This window comes from Alligator mississippiensis, chromosome 16 (genome assembly GCF_030867095.1).
Source record: "Alligator mississippiensis isolate rAllMis1 chromosome 16, rAllMis1, whole genome shotgun sequence".
Classification (NCBI taxonomy): Eukaryota; Metazoa; Chordata; order Crocodylia; family Alligatoridae; genus Alligator; species Alligator mississippiensis.
In genome coordinates, this window is record NC_081839.1 from 18,459,838 (window position 1) to 18,477,549 (window position 17,712).

The window sequence follows — 17,712 nt, forward strand, 5'->3', positions numbered from 1 at the left end:
AAGACCCTCTAGCCAGGAACCTCTGGCCTTTCTCCTAACAGAAGAATCAGCACTGAAGTTCCCAGCCTTAGCTGCAGCTAACACCCAATACTTTCTGGAAGGCTGAAGAACAAACACCCTGACACATATAGCAGAAGAAGGCGTATGGGGGGACACAGGAGTAACACACAAAGCCCAGAACCATGGGAAATACCCATGGTAGAAAACAGGCATAACTACACCTAGATCATCCCCAACCAGTAACTATCCAACCAATTCTTGAACACTTTCAGTGATGGTGAGTCCACAACTTCCCTAGGCAGTCTAGATTACTGCCTCAGTATTTTAACAGTGAAGTTTGTTTATTTCTCCAGATATCCAATCTAAACTTAATTTGCTGCAACTTCAAGCCATTGTTATGCATCCTCCTCCCTGCAGCAAGAGAGAAAAGGTGCTTTCCCTCTTCTTTATGATAGCCCTTCAAATATTTGAAGACTGCGATCATGTCACCTCTTAAACACCTTTCTACAAGCTGAATATACTTAACTCTTTCACCCTCACTTTGTAAGACTTGTCTTACAAGCCCTTGATCATCTTTGGTACCTGCCTCTGGACCCTCTCTAACTTCCCTGTGTCCTTTTTAAAAGTGTGGAGCCCAGGACTGCACACAATACCCCAGATAAGGCCTAACCAGTGCCAAATAGAGAGGCACTAACACCTCCTGTGTCTTGCACCCAAACCTTAACAGTAAAACTGGTTTTGATCAAATATGCCAAATCCTCTCTTTAATTGGGCATGAGTATAAGCAATCAATAACAAGAGAAAGAAGAACCTCACAACAAAAGCTTACCATGCATAGGAAGTCTTTCAAAGCTATCAGATTTCCACTGTAGGAGTTGCATGCTATTATTTGCAAGGGTCTGAACTGGTATAGTAGTATATGCCATTTGAAAACACACAGATGGAGAGGTCTTGGTTAGCTTCTCAGCATACTTCAATCTCCTATTAGTGGCATTTCAGTGCCATCTCAGTTCAGAAGCTGTGTTTGGCCAACCTAGTAAGGATGGCTTTAAACCTAGTTCCACATGGGATGGTGAACAAAGCCCTTAAACAACAGAACACAGTCCAGAGGGGAAAGGACTTGAAGAAGCAACTTGACTCTGGGAAAGGTCCAGAGAGCCACAGGACAACAACAAATTGTGTTGGGAGTGAAGTGTACTCTGTCCAAGTTTGCGGATGACACAAAGCTATGGGGAGAAGTGGACACGCCGGAGGGCAGGGAACAACTACAAGCAGACCTGGACAGGTTGGACAAATGGGCAGAAAACAACAGAATGCAATTCAACAAGGAGAAATGCAAAGTGCTGCACCTAGGGAGGAAAAATGTCCAGCACACCTACTGCCTAGGAAATGACCTGCTGGGTAGCATGGAAGTGGAAAGGGATCTTGGAGTCCTAGTGGACTCCAAGATGAACATGAGTCGGCAGTGTGACGAAGACATCAGAAAAGCTAATGGCACTTTATCGTGCATCAGCAGATGCATGATGAATAGATCCAAAGAGGTGATACTTTCCCTCTATCAGGCGCTGGTCAGACTGCAGTTGGAGTACTGCGTGCAATTCTGGGCACCGCACTTCAAGAGGGATGCAGATAACCTGGAGAGGGTCCAGAGAAGGGCCACTCGTATGGTTAAGGGTTTGCAGACCAAGCCCTATGAGGAGAGACTGGGGCACCTGGACCTCTTCAGCCTCCGCAAGAGAAGTTTGAGAGGCGACCTTGTGGCTGCCTATAAGTTCATCACGGGGGCACAGAAGGGAATTGGTGAGGTTTTATTCACCAAGGTGCCCCCGGGGGTTACAAGAAATAATGGCCACAAGCTAGCAGAGAGCAGATTTAGACTGGACATTAGGAAGAACTTCTTCACAGTTAGAGTGGCCAAGGTCTGGAATGGGCTCCCAAGGGAGGTGGTGCTCTCCCCTACCCTGGGGGTCTTCAAGAGGAGGTTGGATATGCATCTGGCTGGGGTCATCTAGACCCAGCACCCTTTCCTGCCTATGCAGGGGGTCGGACTCGATAATCTATTGAGGTCCCTTCCAACCCTAACATCTATGAATCTATGAAATAAAGTTACTCCTGAGGAAGTCAGAGTAAAATTACTCTTGAGAAAGTTACAATAGTGTATGAGTGCATCTACACAAGATGCTACTGCACAGTGGTTACTATGCATTTATTTAGTACCTGTATAATCAAGTACTAAATAAATGCACCAGTAGCACTGGTGAACATATTTTAAGTGACACTACTGTGCAGTACCCTAATAATACTGTGCAGTAGCATATTAGCACTGTCAGTGATGTGATGTGTTACTGTGCAGTATTAGTCAGTTACTGTGTAGTCAGCATCTCATAGAGATATGTCGTATGGATAGTGGATCTCCTGCCTTTCACTACAGTAGTGCAGTGGTCATCCAGAGACAATAGCACTTTGATTTGCACGCTAACAAAATGGTTGCTCAGCTCCATCCCCCATCTACCACTGCTCAGAAGAAATGGCCATTTCTTCTTCTGTCCCTATATAGGGTGTACAAAGGAGTTGTAACACCATATTGTACTGGATTCCACTCCTGCAAAACAATTCAAGAATGAAAGGGCTAAAGATATAAAGATGTCTTACAAGAAGGCATGGGATTCCAACTGTGTGGCAGATGGAAGGAGGATATTGTGCCTTTTCTATAAAGAGATATTCAGCATCCAGGCAGGTGACAATAACATTGAGCTGTGAGGCATCCTGGATTCTGGCCTCCAGTCTGAGGATAATCCAAAACCTGTCCCTGTGGAAGATAATCAGGGCAAGGGTGGAGAAGTCTCTTCAGAACACCTACTTTTCTATAACACCCAAGAACAAGAGCTGGTGGTCCAAACAAGTAGAGGACAGCTCTGATGCCACCACCATCAAGGAGCTACCATCACCTATGACCACAATTCCCAAGATCCAGCCTAATATTTTCTGAGCAGCCACTGTTTCTATCACCCTTTTCATTGAAGGTGAAGTTCTATGTTTCCAGTAGTATTAATCTTGACAACTCTTTCCCTTGTTCTAAATGTTTTACCAGCATCCAAGGACCAAGTATCCTGCAGGTGGGCATAGGTCTGCTACCCTGACCACTCAAGAAAGAACATGGCAATCAATCAATACCTCGTGTGTCAACTGCCATTGCAAGGTTCCACCTCACCCTGATTGGGGGACCATAGTCAGCATGCCATGTTGTGTCAGGGTCTCCTTGACTAACTCATGAGTAATAATGAGTTTCCTTTATCCCCCCATAGTACCTTGTTAAATTCTGCAGGGACATTAATTCCTCAGGAAATGACAGAATCATAGAACCATAGAAAATTAGGGTTGGAAGGAACCTCAGGAGGTCATCTAGTCCAACCCCCTGGTCCAGGCAGGACCATCCCCAACCTGATCATCCCAGCCAAAGCTCTGCCTAGCAGGGTATTCAAAATCTCCAAGGACTGAGATTCCACTACCCCTATGGGTAACATGTACAGTATTTTACAAACCTACTAGTGAAAAAATTCTTCCTAATATCTAACCTAAACTTCCCTTGTTACAACTTGAGATTTCCGTTCCCTGTTTTGCCATTTGCCATCACTGAGAACAGTCTAGCCACCCTCTTTCGAACCCCATTTCAGGTATTTGAAGGCTGCTATTAAGTCCCCTCTAAGTCTCCTCTCTTTTGGACTAAATAAGCCCAGTTCCCTCAGTCTTGACTCATAAATCATATCCCCCAACCCCTCACCATTTTTTTTGCCCTCTACTGGACTGTCTCCAATTTGTCCACATCCTTTCTGTAGTGGGGGGCCCAAAACTAAACACCATACTCCAGATGGGGCCTCACCAGTGCTTAATAGAGGGGAATAATCACTTCCCTGGACCTGATGGCAACACACCTACCAATGCAGCCCAGTATGCCATTAGCCTTCTTGCCAACAAGGACACACTGCTGGCTCATATTCAGCTTATTGTCTACTGTACCTCTCAGGTCCTTTTCTGCAGAGCTGCTGCCCAGCCAGTCAGCCCCCAAAATTGGATTGTTCTGTCCTAAGTACATGGCTTTGCACTCATCCTTGTTGAAGCTCATGAGATTCCTTTTGGCCCAATCCTCCAATTTGTCTAGGTCACTCTGAATCCTAACCCTACCCTCCAGCATATCTACTGCTCCCCCTAGTTTGGTGTCATCTCAAAACTTGCTGAGGGTGCACTCTATGGCATCTTTCCGGTCGCTGATGAAGACATTGAACAAAACTGGCTCCAGGACCGACCCCTGGGGCACTCCACATGATACCAGCTGCCAACTAGACATTGAACTACCCTCTAAACCTGATGCTCCAGCCAGTTTTCTGCTGGACCTTAGTCAGTCTCTAGAGGTTATTACCTTGTTCAAAATGTTTCCTCTATCTCTTTTTTCTAGTTCTCTAAGACAGTCTTATCCCTTTGGCCAGCTGACTGAAGCCCGCCATGACGTCTTGATGAGATACTCCGGATGCCCACACCTTTGTCTGCCACAACTTGGTGTTAAGAGAGAAAAGAAGTACCTGGGCATGTGGCTTCTTGTGTTATTGTTCCTGATAGCTGTCTTGGTATAGTGAGGGCTCCACCAACCCCTACACCCTTGCCTGTTCCACCAGGTGTTAATTCACAGCCCATATAGTCATCCTCAGAGCTGGCCAGACACTTCTTGCACCTCTGGTTCTGAAAAAATCAATCACTGCCTCAGTCCTGGTTATCTTCCACCAAGCTTGGAACAAACAAAAGTAACAGACCTATATTTACCAGTTTCTGGCCTATTATCCAGATAGCTGCACCTCACTATCCTGCTGCCTTTGGGAGGGATCTTCTCCTACTTCAAAGGAAAAACAAACAAAATTTTACTTCTCTCTGCCCTTCTAATCCAGTCTTTATGGTACCTCTTCTCAGACCAGCTATTAGGGTCTTTACAGTACTTCCTTCCCAGCCTGTCTGTCTGGGCTGCCCTGCAGCAGTTTCAGGTTACCTGAGACCTGCTTGTTCATGGCTTCTTCTCTATCAGCCCCTCCCCCCCGCCCCTCAGTCAGAGCTGTCTCTCCGAAAAACCTTCCTGACCATCCCCAGTGTGCCTTCAGTAGTCCTCACTGTCTCTCTGACTGATTCAGGAATTTCCAGTTCCAGACAGCTCTCTCTTGCTAGCCCTGGGTCCCTTTTTATACTGGATCTCATGCTCCCTCCACCTCCCTTCCAGAAACATCAGAAGAATAAAGATCCCTGGATGGCTCTTGGTACCCTTGGGGCTGATGCAGCTGCTTCCAACTCTGGTGAGTTAATCTTTGCCCCCAGTGGCTCTTCTCTTTCCTTGCAGGCTCCCCAAGAGATAACTAGGTCTAACAGCCAGAAACTTCTAGAAGGCCAATTCCTACCAAATATAAGGAAAAACTTGTTTATAGTCTGAGTGTCCAAGGTCTGGAACAGACTGCCCCCAGAGGTGGTGTGAGCACCTACTCTGGACTCATTCAAAAGGCATTTGGATGATTCTCTTGCTGGGATCATCTGATCCCTGCAGACTTCCTGCCTCTGGAAGTGGGGCTGGACTCGATGATCTCACTAGGTACCTTCCAGCCCCTAAATGTCTATGAAATCTATTAAATGTCCCTGTGGTGTACCATGGGTCTCTGGTGCCTGTTGTGGGAGAAAACTCCCTGGAGTTCGTTGTCTAGCTGCATAGGAACCAGGCAACATGGGTAAAGGCTTTACTGCAGTTTATTTGCTTGAGCAAATGACCATAAGCCAGCAAAGAGGTGAAATGGCCCCCACTAAAGGGTGGGGTGTTCTTTTATACTTTTTACAATAAGGCAAGACTACAGGGTTAACAAAAAAGCAATACTTGGGGCGGCGCTTCACAAATCTTCGTAACAGCATATTTCTGTTAAGCTGAACTAGCACTCTCTAAAAGCTGAAGTTAAACAGCGGTAACATTATGATACGTTAGCAAAACTTGCACAGTAATAGATATTTCTTGAGAACATGATCACTGTACTTAGAACAATGGCTTCTTTGTCTTATGTGAACTATTTTATGTCAGGGTAATAGCTTCCTTGCCCATCACAGTGGAAGTGGGGCTGGACTCGATGATCTCACTAAGTCCCTTTCAGCCCCTAAATGTCTATGAAATCTATTAAATGTCCCAGTGGTGTACCATGGGTCTCTGGTGCCCAGGGGCCAATGCTTGCATTTGTGCCACCCCTCACCCCCACAGCTGGCCAGATGATCCCAGCAGGGTGCAAGACCCAAATCAGCCTGTGAGGGGCCCTGCCTCCCACCGCACTTCCATGGGGGAATTAGCAACACAGCATACCAGCCATGGGGGGAAGGGTGGTGGCTGGAATTTTGTGGCTAAATGGCCAAAGAACGCCATAATACACTGTGCAGGTAGGTGGGCCACACACAAAACGTGGGATGCACCCTAGCCGGTGCCTCCCCCACTAGGGCCCATGGCCTCCTCCCATGGTCCCCCACCCCTCCCCCATCAGTACACCACTGCAATATCCTCGCAAGAAAATTGGAGGATTGTGGGCTTAATTGCAAGACAGTCAGGTGGGTGAGAAACTGGTTGCAGGATAGAACCCAGACAGTTGTAGTGAATGGATCTGTGTCATCCTGGTGAGAAGTGGGCAGCGGTGTCCCGCAGGGGTCAGTGCTCATTCCAGTACCTTTCAACATCTTTATTAATGATTCAGATGTGGGGGTGAAGAGCTCACTGGCCAAATTCATGGACAACACCAAATTATCAGGAAGCATGGTCATGCTTGAAGATAGGGTAGTGACAGGTAGACCTAGACAGGCTAGCAAGTTGGGTGGATCAGAATCTGATTAAGTTCAATGTCAAGAAATGTAAACTGTTCCACCTAGGGATGAACAACCCCCAACACACCTACAGGCTTGGCAGCACCAAACTGACTAGCATCATAAATGAAAGGGACCTGGGCGTAATAATAGACCACAGTATGAATATAAGCTGGCAGTGCAATGTTGTAGCTAGTAAGGCAAATAATACTCTGGCATACGTCAATCAATGCATCTCCAGCAAAACCAAAGGGGTGATTCTTCCACTTCACTTGGCACTGATGAGAGCACAAATGGAGTACTGTCTGCAGCTCTGGGCACCACATAGATGTGGACAAGCTTGAGAGAGTCCAAAGAAGAGCCACTCGTATGATCAGAGTCTTAAAAGGCAAGCCATACGAGGAAAGGCGGAGGGATCTGGGGCTCTTCAGCCTGAAGAAAAGAAGGCTGAGAGGGGACCTGGTAGCAGCTTACCACTACATGAAGGGCTGAATGAGCAACTGTTCACCAGGGTACCCAAGGGGAAAACCTGGAGTAATGGCCACAAACTCCTGGAAGATCAATTCAGACTCAACATTAGGAAAAACTTCTTCACAGTCAGGGTGTCCAGACTGTTGAATAAGCTCCCTCAAGAGGTGGTGCAATCACTTACCCTGGAAATCTTCAAAAGGAGACTAGACAGTCACCTTGCTGGGATCACCTGACCCCCAGTTATGTTTCCTTCAGGGGGCTGGACCTGATGATCATCCGAGGTCCCTTCCGACTTTACAATCTATGAATCTATTTCATCTGTCCCCATGGACTTGTATATGTCCAGCTTTTCTAGATAGTCCCTAACCTGTTCTTCCACCACTTTTGGCTGCTCAATTCTTCCTCAAACTATGCTTCCAGGTGCCGTAGTCTGAGACCTGACCTTGCCTGTGAAGACTGAGATGAAGAAGTCATTGAGCAATTCAGCCTTTTCTGCATCCTCTGTCACAAGGTTGCCTCCCCCATTTAGTAAGGGACCCACACTTTCCCTTATTCGCTTCTTGGTACCATCATACTTGTAGAAACCCTTCCTGTTACCCTTCATATCCCTTAGTAGCTGCAATTCCAGTTGTGCTTTGGCCTTCCTGACTTCATCCCTGCATGCTTGAGCAATGCTCTTATACTCCTCCCTATTTATTTGTCCAAGCGTGCACTTCTTATACACTTCCTTTTTGTGATGTATTTTATTGAAGAGTCCCTTCTAAGCCAAGCTGATCTTCTGCCATAGTTGGTATTCTTTCTACACATCGGGATGGTTCGTTCCTGCACTCTCAGTAAGGATTCTTTAAAGTATATCCAGCTGTCCTGGAATCTTCTGTCTCTCAAAATGACTTCTCAGGGGATCCTGCCCATGAGTTCACAGAGTGAGTCAAAGTTTGCTTTTCTGAAGTCCAGAGTCATTACTCAGCTGCTCTTCTTCCTTACTTTCCTCAGGATCCTGAAATCAATCATCTTGTGGTTACTGCTGCCCCAGTCGCCATCCACTCCCACATTCCCCATCAATTCTTCCCTGTTTATGAGCAGCAGAGCAAAAAGAGCATGGTCCCTAGTTGGCCGCTCCAGCGCTTGTACCAAGAAGTTGTCCCAAACAGTCTCCAAAAACTTCCTGGATTGCCTGTGCACTGCTGTATTGACTGCCCAGCAGATGTCAGGGTGATTGAAATCCCTCCTGAGAACGAGGGCTTGTAATCGGGAAACTTCTGCTAGGTGTTTGAAGAAGGCCTCACCCAACACTTCCTCCTGGTCTGGTGGTTTATAGCAGACACCCACTACAACATCGCCCTTGTTGCTCTTCCCTCTAGCCTTAACCCACAGACTTTCAATCGGCCAACTTCAGTTTCCTACTGAAGCTCTGAGCAATCATATGGCTCTTTTACATAAAGTGCAACTCCTCCTTCTCTTCTTCCTGACCTGTCCTTCGTGAACAGTTTGTAGCCATCCATGACTGTGCAAGGACTTCCAATTCTTCCTTCTTGTTTCCCAGGATCCATGCATTTGTGTACAGGTACCTAGGAAGTATAAGAACACCTGCCGTGTTTCCCCCTCCTGCTTGCTCTTCTTCCAGGTCTCCTACTTCCTCACTTGCTTCAGGGCTTTGGTCTCTATCCCCTGGTGAACCTAGTTTAAAACCCTCCTCACTAGGTTAGTGATCCTCTCTGCAAAAAGGCTACTCCCTCTCTTCATCAGGTGGATCCCATCAAAGGTAGCATATAAATGTCAATTAAAAACAGCAAATTACTGTCAGGTACTTTTCCCCTGCTAGCTAGATTTTGGGTAGGCAGAACAGTTGGTATTCAAAGTGTCTCTTCCAAATACCAGCAGCAGCTGAATGATACATCCCTTTAAATAAGAGAGCTGCATTTGTAACTGCATAAGCATATCTTTCCATGATAAAATATAGACACTAGGGGCATGTGTAGATGAAATATTTCCTGTTTATGGCAACACAGTGGCATTTGTGTTTGCATGACCCGGGATTTCCCACTGCTCTAAAGTCCTTTTAGTGCCTTAAGCTAGCAGTACTTGGAGATGTGTTAATTTCTGGAGTTCTCCAGTTATGCTGCTCCAACTGTGGATTTGTTTGTGCAAACAGCCAGAGACTCCAAAGACTTCTAATTGATCCCCTTCACCACGAGGGGCGCTGTGTTCCTGCCTTTAGCCAGTAGGTGCCGCTGTGTGTTCTTTTTACCCTCCTCCACTCCTCCCTCCTCCCTCACAGGATGCAGTTCAGGTCAGGACGGGTCTGCTCAAACCAATTATTGTTTTAAAATGGGGGAGGCCAATAATCCCTTAATTTTCTACCCCCCTCTTAATTCTTCCACTCCCCCGCCACCTATAGTGTATGTCCTCCCCACGCCCATGTACCCTCCTGTCCTCCCCCCCGCCCCCCCATGTACCCTCCACCTCCTCCCACACCCCCCTGCCCATTGTATTCTGCTACTGCAGTGGACATAGTTCCTGACACAGCTGCAGCGTCACCATAATGGTAAGTTTTTTACAAATACTTTGAAACTTTGGAGTGAGTGGTTACATGACTTCCTTCAATATTGTAAACCTTCTGAACTTCATCACATTCCATTTCAGAAACATGACAAAAAAAGTCTAGGGGCAGGATGTTCCCTGCCAGACCTGACACCCACGATATGCAGCATTCCAGGTGATATTTAGATAATATGTCCCACCAACCTTGTGTGTGTGTATGTGTCGGGGGAGGGGGATTCGCAAAAGTCTGTTTTTTCCACTGTGCTCCAAATCCCCCTCCTCTTCCTCTCCTTCCTTTTCCCCCCTCCTTTCATAAAACTTTCATGGGAAGAACTTCCCAGGGGCAGCAACCAGACCAGTAATGAATAAAGATAGTGAAGAGGAGAATAGAGTGAAATATCTTCAAATTTGCAGTTTTTAAACTTTTTTTTTTTTTTACATTTTGTATATAGTTTATATTGTTAAGTTGTATATGGTTAAAGTTAAGCTGCAGCATTTTCAGTGAAGTGACTTTCGGGAACCAGGTCAACCCAAGGCATTCCTATGGGGGCTTCCAGGGACAATGTCAACCCCAGACAAGCCTATGGGGACTTTTGGGCCCCAGGTCAACCCCATGCAGGTCAATGGGGCTTTTGTGCCAGAGCGGGACTCCGCTGCCCACTTCCCCCCAGGTCGAATATGACCCGTCCACCACTACCCTCTGAGTACGACCCGTCAGCCCAGTTTTCCTCCTGCCCAGGCAGGGGGTCAGACTTGAAGATCTACAGGTTCCTTCCGACCCTACTTCTATGATTCTATGATTCTTTGAAACTGTATGAAGATCAATGAGCTCAGGAATGCTGGGAAATGTAGTCCAAAAAAAAAACCAGGAAAAAAAAGGCCAGAAGAGCTTGCCACCACCAACACCATCGAAAGCAATTGCCAATCAACCAGACGTCAAGAAACGCCCACCCACCCACCCAGTACTCTAAACCCTGAATATTTTATGATATTATAGCAGTTATCATAGCAGCTATATTTGTAACATGGTGATATGGGAAGGGAAAGGAGGGTTTAAGTGGCTTGTCTTTGGGATTGGGATGGGGCCTTTGGGATCGCATACTGATGGAGAGAGACCAGACCAACAGAGCATAGGTGAGTGCAAGTGGCAAGGATTTTGGGGTGACCATGACCGTGCCCAGGGGAGACCCCCAATGTCAAAGTCAGGACTGCTCAGTGAGACTCCGGGGGGAGGGACTGGGGAGGCTGAGTGGTTTACATGTGCCTCCTGCTGTAAAGAGATTACAGGGGGTAAATTGGTATTCGACTCCCCCTACTGAAATCTGCAGGGAATGACACATGAGGCTTAATTCACTCGAAAGCACTGTTCGTGCGAACATGAACTCCATGTAGTGCAAACAAAAACGCACTACACCAAAAAAAAAGCTGCATTAAAATTTTCAGGCACACTACATCAATGCCCATGTCATCTACACACACCCTATGGGTACTTTTACATGTCTTCTGGAGGTGGTGGTGGGAGAAGGGAACAACACTTTAATTAGAGTGGTTCCAAGAGCTGCTGTATTTAGAGCACTGCCACATCTCCTGTATCAGTGTCCCCATGCTTAAAATGGTAATGGGATGCTTGAACTAAAGTTCATTCAACAAGCTTTAGTTCGAGTGCCTCCACTGCCATTCTTAAGCATGGGGACACTGATACACAAGGTGGCAGGAGGCTGCTGAAGCATTAAAACTTATCTATAGGCACCCTGTTTGCCAAGAGAAGCCTCTTTAAAACTTACAGTTTATGAGCCCACATCCCTGGAATGCTATTATCACCAGGTCTGCATTCCTCTTCCCCATCCCAACCTGTCACTCAGCCATTGTCTGTCTCAATTTGCATTTTCACTGATCAGCTTGTTCACATACATACTGGCCTCTGGCTTCTTGTCTGTTCCATCCAGGAAGAGCACAGACCAACTGTAGATGCTTCCTCAGCCTGACAAAGGGTGTTTGTACCCAAAAGCTTGCAAAGAAGGATTTTTCCAACTATTTTAATTGGCCTAATAAAAGATATTGGATTTACCTAAACAACCTTGTCTGCAGCATGTTGTTGACACACTCTGGTCAGTACCCACCTTTCTTTTCCATTTGTGGTGGTATACATCCTGCTTACTCATTACTTTAAAAATACTTTCCCCCTCCTCCTCTCTCTAATACACTCTAGACCAAAGCTGGGCAATTATTTGGGCCCCAGGGCCACATAGGGACTTTTTATGAGGTGTTGTGGGGCCAGGTCAGCATCCCCCCGCTACCCCAGCAACAACTCACAAAACTCCTTATGGGGATTTGGGTAGGTGGGAAGAAGCATTCAGGAGCTGGACGGGTGACAAGAAAAATCCACTCCCTGCACCCCATGGCCTGTAGGCCCCTGGAACCCACTGGGGTGAGGGGAGGGTGGGGGAGATGGAGGCACATGCAGCAGAGCTTGCCTGACTGGTGCAATCCATGGTTGTCCCCACAACACTCTTCATGCAGAAGCATTCAGGAGCTGGGGCAGGCAGGGCATTCATTGGGGAGGAGGGGCTAGGAGAGCAGGGTGGTTCAGGGGTCTCATGGCAGAGCCCCCCATGTAGCATGGGACAGTGGGGGACAGCAGGGATTGTCCCCCCACCTGGCAGCACTCAGTGAGTGGGGGCTTTTTTTTTTTCCAAAGTGCCAGGAGCTGGGGTGGGTGGGGCAGCCATTGCCGGAGCTGGGAGAGCGGGCAGAAGATGGGGCCTGTGCAATTCAGAGATACGACTGATTTGGCAGCAGCTGAATCTCTGAATCAGATTTGCCTGAATTGATTCAGGACAGTGATTCGAATCACTGAATTGAATCTCTGTCCCCTGAATCGGCTGAATCCAAAGCTAAAGCAAATACTAGCCACTTCACACAGGCTACTGGCAGGGAGCACCAGGCCAGGAGACAGCTCTTTCTTGGCCAGGGCTGAGATGTTGCTCCCTGCCCCACATGGCTGCCTGCTGCCAGGGCAGGGACAATGTCCCACTGCCCTAGCACCAGGGATCTCCTGGCCCCAGCTCCCCACTCAGGGGCAGGGGACTTGGAAAGAGCTGCAGGGAAGGCGCATGTCCCATCCCCCTGCCCCAATCAACTGGAGGAGCAACTAGAAGCAAGCCAGGGAGCTGGCACTGGGAGAGAAGAATCTTCCAGGTTGAGGCCCATGACCATGGAGCTCCAGCTGAGAAATAAGGATATCTAAGCCCCCAGCTACCTGATTGCAATGGCAAAGCAGGGTCTGTGAGATAAGGTTCTCTCTGTCCCTGCTTCCCAACTGCAACCTTGGAGCAGGGGGCTGGGAGCTCCCTGCTGCTGGGGCAGGGGGACATAGTCCCTGCCTGGGCTCTGGTGGCAGTGCCTGCCTTAGCAGCAGGCATCTTCCAGAGCAGGAGGCAATCTCTCACCCACATATGGCTAGCTGACCAGGAGTGGATTTGCTCCAGGTCATGTCAGGTGTCTACATGAGCACTATTGCACAGTAACTAATTCTGAGTATATTTCCTACTTGCATTTACAGGGAGCAAATTTAATCATGATTATAACAGTTTACTGGGTAGTAAGAAGTGTATTCATGTTTAGAGGATCATACTTACTGATCAGTAAAGCATCTCTTGTAGCTAATGATCCACTGAAAGCTACTTTTAAGTCAAGTGGTTGTCTACTGTAAGATTTACATTTACTAAAGCTTCTTGTTCAGTTTGGCTTTAGGAGAAAAACTGCTTTTTCTGCATTGATAAGAAAGGAATGGATTTTTCCTCCTCCTCTTTTCTGTTTTTAGTCCACATGAGCAGATATAATCCTGTAAAGCAATGGTTCTCAATCTTTTCAGACTCAAGGCACCTCTCAATAGTCCCCAAGACAAACCTTGGAAAATGCCAGCTCCTAATTTTCACTCATTTTTTACTACTGAAAGATCATAAAACAATTAGTTTGTTGCAAAGAACTCAGAAAGATCAGAACAGGTCAGAATGCTTTGAATATAATAAATTCCTATTTGGAATCTCTGGGGTTATCTTGTTGAATCATGTTTCCACAATTTACAGAGCTTACATCTTGTAGCACCCATGAAAGTATCTCAAGGCACACCCAGAGTGCCATGAAACTCTGATTGAGAATCACTGCTGTTGCATATTATTTCTAGGATGTTATTTGCAATTGTGGAGGAGTTATTGCCTCCAAGGATTTTATCAGGTAACCCGTTTGTGCAAGATTGCATGATAAGTTGGTTTAGAGGTGATGGTAGTATATTGAAGGGATGCTGTAGCTATGATGATCAAGAAAATTGTGAGGGGCAAGGATTTTGAGGTGATGCTTTTAGTCCATTTGCCATAACAAAAAACATAGTTAAACAAAGCTAATCACAGTGGACATTACATGTGTATAAATGGCCCTTTGAAGTCACATAAAATATCCCACAAATCCGTACCTCCTCCCTAAGATTAGAGAGAGATTTCATTAGGTACTGACTATTTTACTAACCTGTTTAATCTGTTTCTCTCACCCTGTGTTGTCAATCGAGTATGCAGCTCAGAATGTGAAAAGTTTGAGAATGTAAGAAAGAATAGAGAAAATTTTCAACCACACACAGACACTGATGTTTATTCAGTAGCATCTGTGGAGGTAGAGAGGTGAAAGAATATAACACAAATATCCACTGTGACTGCATCTACACAAGACATTGACTGTGCTACTGCAATGGCAAAGCAGTACTGCAAAGCTACAATGGCAAAGCTACTGCATCACCTTTTCTTTAAAGGGCCAGAAGCTGGGGTGCGTGGGGCAGCCATGAAGGGCTGGGAGAGCAGGGGGTCAAAAGGATTGAGGGAGTGGAGGGGTCGGGCGGCTTGCAGGGGTCCCCCCATGGTCCCCTCCCCCACCCCTAGTACTTAGCAGCTCAGAGTCATCTGCATCTCCCTGCTGCAGCCACTGGGGACTGCCCAAATCATCAAAGCTCTCTGAATCTTTGCTGAAGTCCCTTTCCCAACAGCCCCTGCCCATGTTGCTGCAGCTGGTCTCCATAGAGTGGTGGAGACGTGATAGCATGGGGCCATGGTTTCCATGGAGACCAGCTTCAGCAGTGCTGGCAGAGCATGTAGCTGGGCAGGGAACTGCTCTGGACGTGGGATCTTACGGCAGTGATAGTATGGTCCAGAGCGGGGGCAGAAGAGTGGTAGGATCTTGTGGCGATCCCAGAAGGTGGCCTGGGTACCCAGAAAGCATCCAGCCACTGTTCATTGTCCCAGGTCTGTTGGAAAATGTGCCCCTGCCAACGCTTGCTGGCGTGGTGGTCTCAGAGGTGTCAGTGATGGAGGCCCAAAAGGACGATGTGGAGCCCCTCATCAGTGTCCTTGGTAGCAGCAGCTTTGTGGCAGTGGTGGCAACCCTGGGATGGTATGCTGCGGGCATGTAGGCAGTCCCTGGTTGTGGGGAAGCTGGGTGGGGTGAGCCAGCCATGGGCCAGGTGACAGTCAGCATGGCAGGCTAGCAGGGTGATCATAGTGGCCAGTAGAATCCCAGGATGCTGGTTGTTGCTGCCAGGGCCAGGCACTGGGGCAGCCATAGCATGCAGAGGCAGAGTGGGCACAGAGAAATCTGCCACATGCTGCCTCTGTGCTTGCCACACTGCTCCTAAGCAAGGAAGAGGCTGCCTAAAGAGAAGAAAGCAGGGCTGGCTTTTAAAGAGGGCTGCCAGGTGCTAGCAGCTGCAGCTAGAGCCTGGAGCTCCTCCTGGTAGCCACAAGGGCACATTGCAGAGCTACAGGGACCTGGGGGCAAATTTTCTCCCTGAACCCTGCACCTACCCCAAAAACCGTAGTAGGCACATTTACATATGACACTACCTCAGTGTTTCTCAACATTTTTCAGCCCAATGAACACTTACATTAATAAAAAATTTTCATGGCACAGCTGTTAAGGCATTTCCCATCCTTATACCTATTGTAGTTCATTATAGCTCATTGCCACCACAAAATTCCACAGCACACCTGTTCATTCTTGATGGCACACTTTTGTGCCGTGACACTGGTTGGGAAACACTGCACAATGTCATGGTAGCAATGCGCTACAGTGACGTAGTATTGATGAGCACAAGCTGTGATGCTGCAGCTATGTCACCATAGCAATACACTCCTTCACTATAGCATGTCGCTACAATGATGCAATGACTAAAAATAACCATGCGCCACCAGCACAGCACAGTATAGACTGTTACTGTGCCAAAAGTAAGTACTAAATGACAGCTCAGTAACAATGGTGCATAGGGGCATGTGTAGATGTCCCCACTGTGCAGTATCTTACTGCTCAGTAAATCTAATCCAGAGTAAATGCATATGTAGAAGTGCCTAGTGCATATCAACTGCATGGCCTTGCCAGCAGTTAATTCCCCATGCCTAACTGGCCAAAGACTGGTGACAGTTTGGGTTGGCTTTCTAGATGAAAATCACAACCCATTTCTTCACAGATAAAGGAGCCCTCATGTTTCTAGTCTTCCTCCAGAACTCCAGGTTTACCTCTAGGGTCAGTGGTCTTTCTTATGAAATTCTGATGTCAATTGTCCCATGTCTGGAGCACTATCCTGTTGCATAAGTCCCTTTTCTAGCACCTGCTATTCTAAAGCATATTTTTGCCCAAGCAATGGCATGGTTTGCACAATGTCCTCTTCCTCCCCAAACTCAGCACCAGAAAATAGCATTGCTGAATGATCCAGTGTGTATGTCCTTAAAAATTGTTTCACAATTTTTCATCTCTCCTGTCCATGGAAAAGTAACTCCAAGAAAAACATTCAAGCAGATAACATTGACAAAGTGCTCTCACAATTGCTGCACCAAACCAGTAAGGACCAAAACAAGACCGTAATGCTTAGAGAAGACTATTTTTCTTATTCTTCATCCCACGGATTTTCTAAGGATGTTATATCAAGAGAAACCTCATCTCTTTTTTTTCGAACAGGCAACTAACCAGCATAAACAATGAACATAGAGGACCAGACTGCTTGGACTCAAAATCCCCAAAGCACACAGCAATAATTATCCCAGAAGGTACTGGGAAAGGATAGCCACAAGTCATGCTGAGATACTTGCTCATCTGATGTCTCCGGGCAGGACATAGTAATAGCGACAACCTGCTCCAGAGTATCTAGACAACATGTGGTTGCATATCCACCACAAATCCAAAGTAAATTTTTTCCAGAGTACACACCACAGTAAATTTCTGTGGAGTAAGCATGTTCTTCCACCACTAGAGACAAGATAAACACTGGCCATCTCATATTCCTATATTATACTTTGTTTTCCTTGTAGATTTACCTTACACTAATTACACTGAGAAAACTAATATGATCTTTGTTGAACATAAGCTGTTGGCAGAACATTGCAAATTATTCCTTCTTGGGCCTCAAGGGACAGTGCCAATCTATTGTTCAGTATCTTAAGTATCTTACGATGTTTTGTTGTTTTTTGTTTTTAATAGGCACTTCATGTACAATAACATGGTAGTAGATTTGGGAAACAACTCAGAGCTTCTGTGAGTTGCTTCATGCTTACTGTACAAATTCCTCAACTGTTAATAGTTTCACAGCATGTTTGTACAGTTTCACAGTGCAAGGGCTCATTCACATGTACATAGACACACACACACACACACACACCTGGAGGATATGAGTAGCCCTTATTAATTTAAATGGAAATTATTTGTGCCCTGTGGTGAAAGAATAGGGTCTCATTGCTCTATTTCCTGGCCCTGGCTGAGGGTCTCATAGCTCTCTTTCCTGGCCCTGGCTGAGAGTAAGTTGTTGGCATG

At 46.7% G+C, this 17,712-nt stretch overlaps 1 protein-coding gene across 6 annotated transcripts in view; it reads left to right on the forward strand.

Annotated features, from left to right (window-relative positions):
* FEZ1 (fasciculation and elongation protein zeta 1) overlaps positions 1-17,712 on the forward strand; it is a 210,337-nt gene that overhangs the window by 177,520 nt on the left and 15,105 nt on the right. The window lies entirely within an intron of this gene.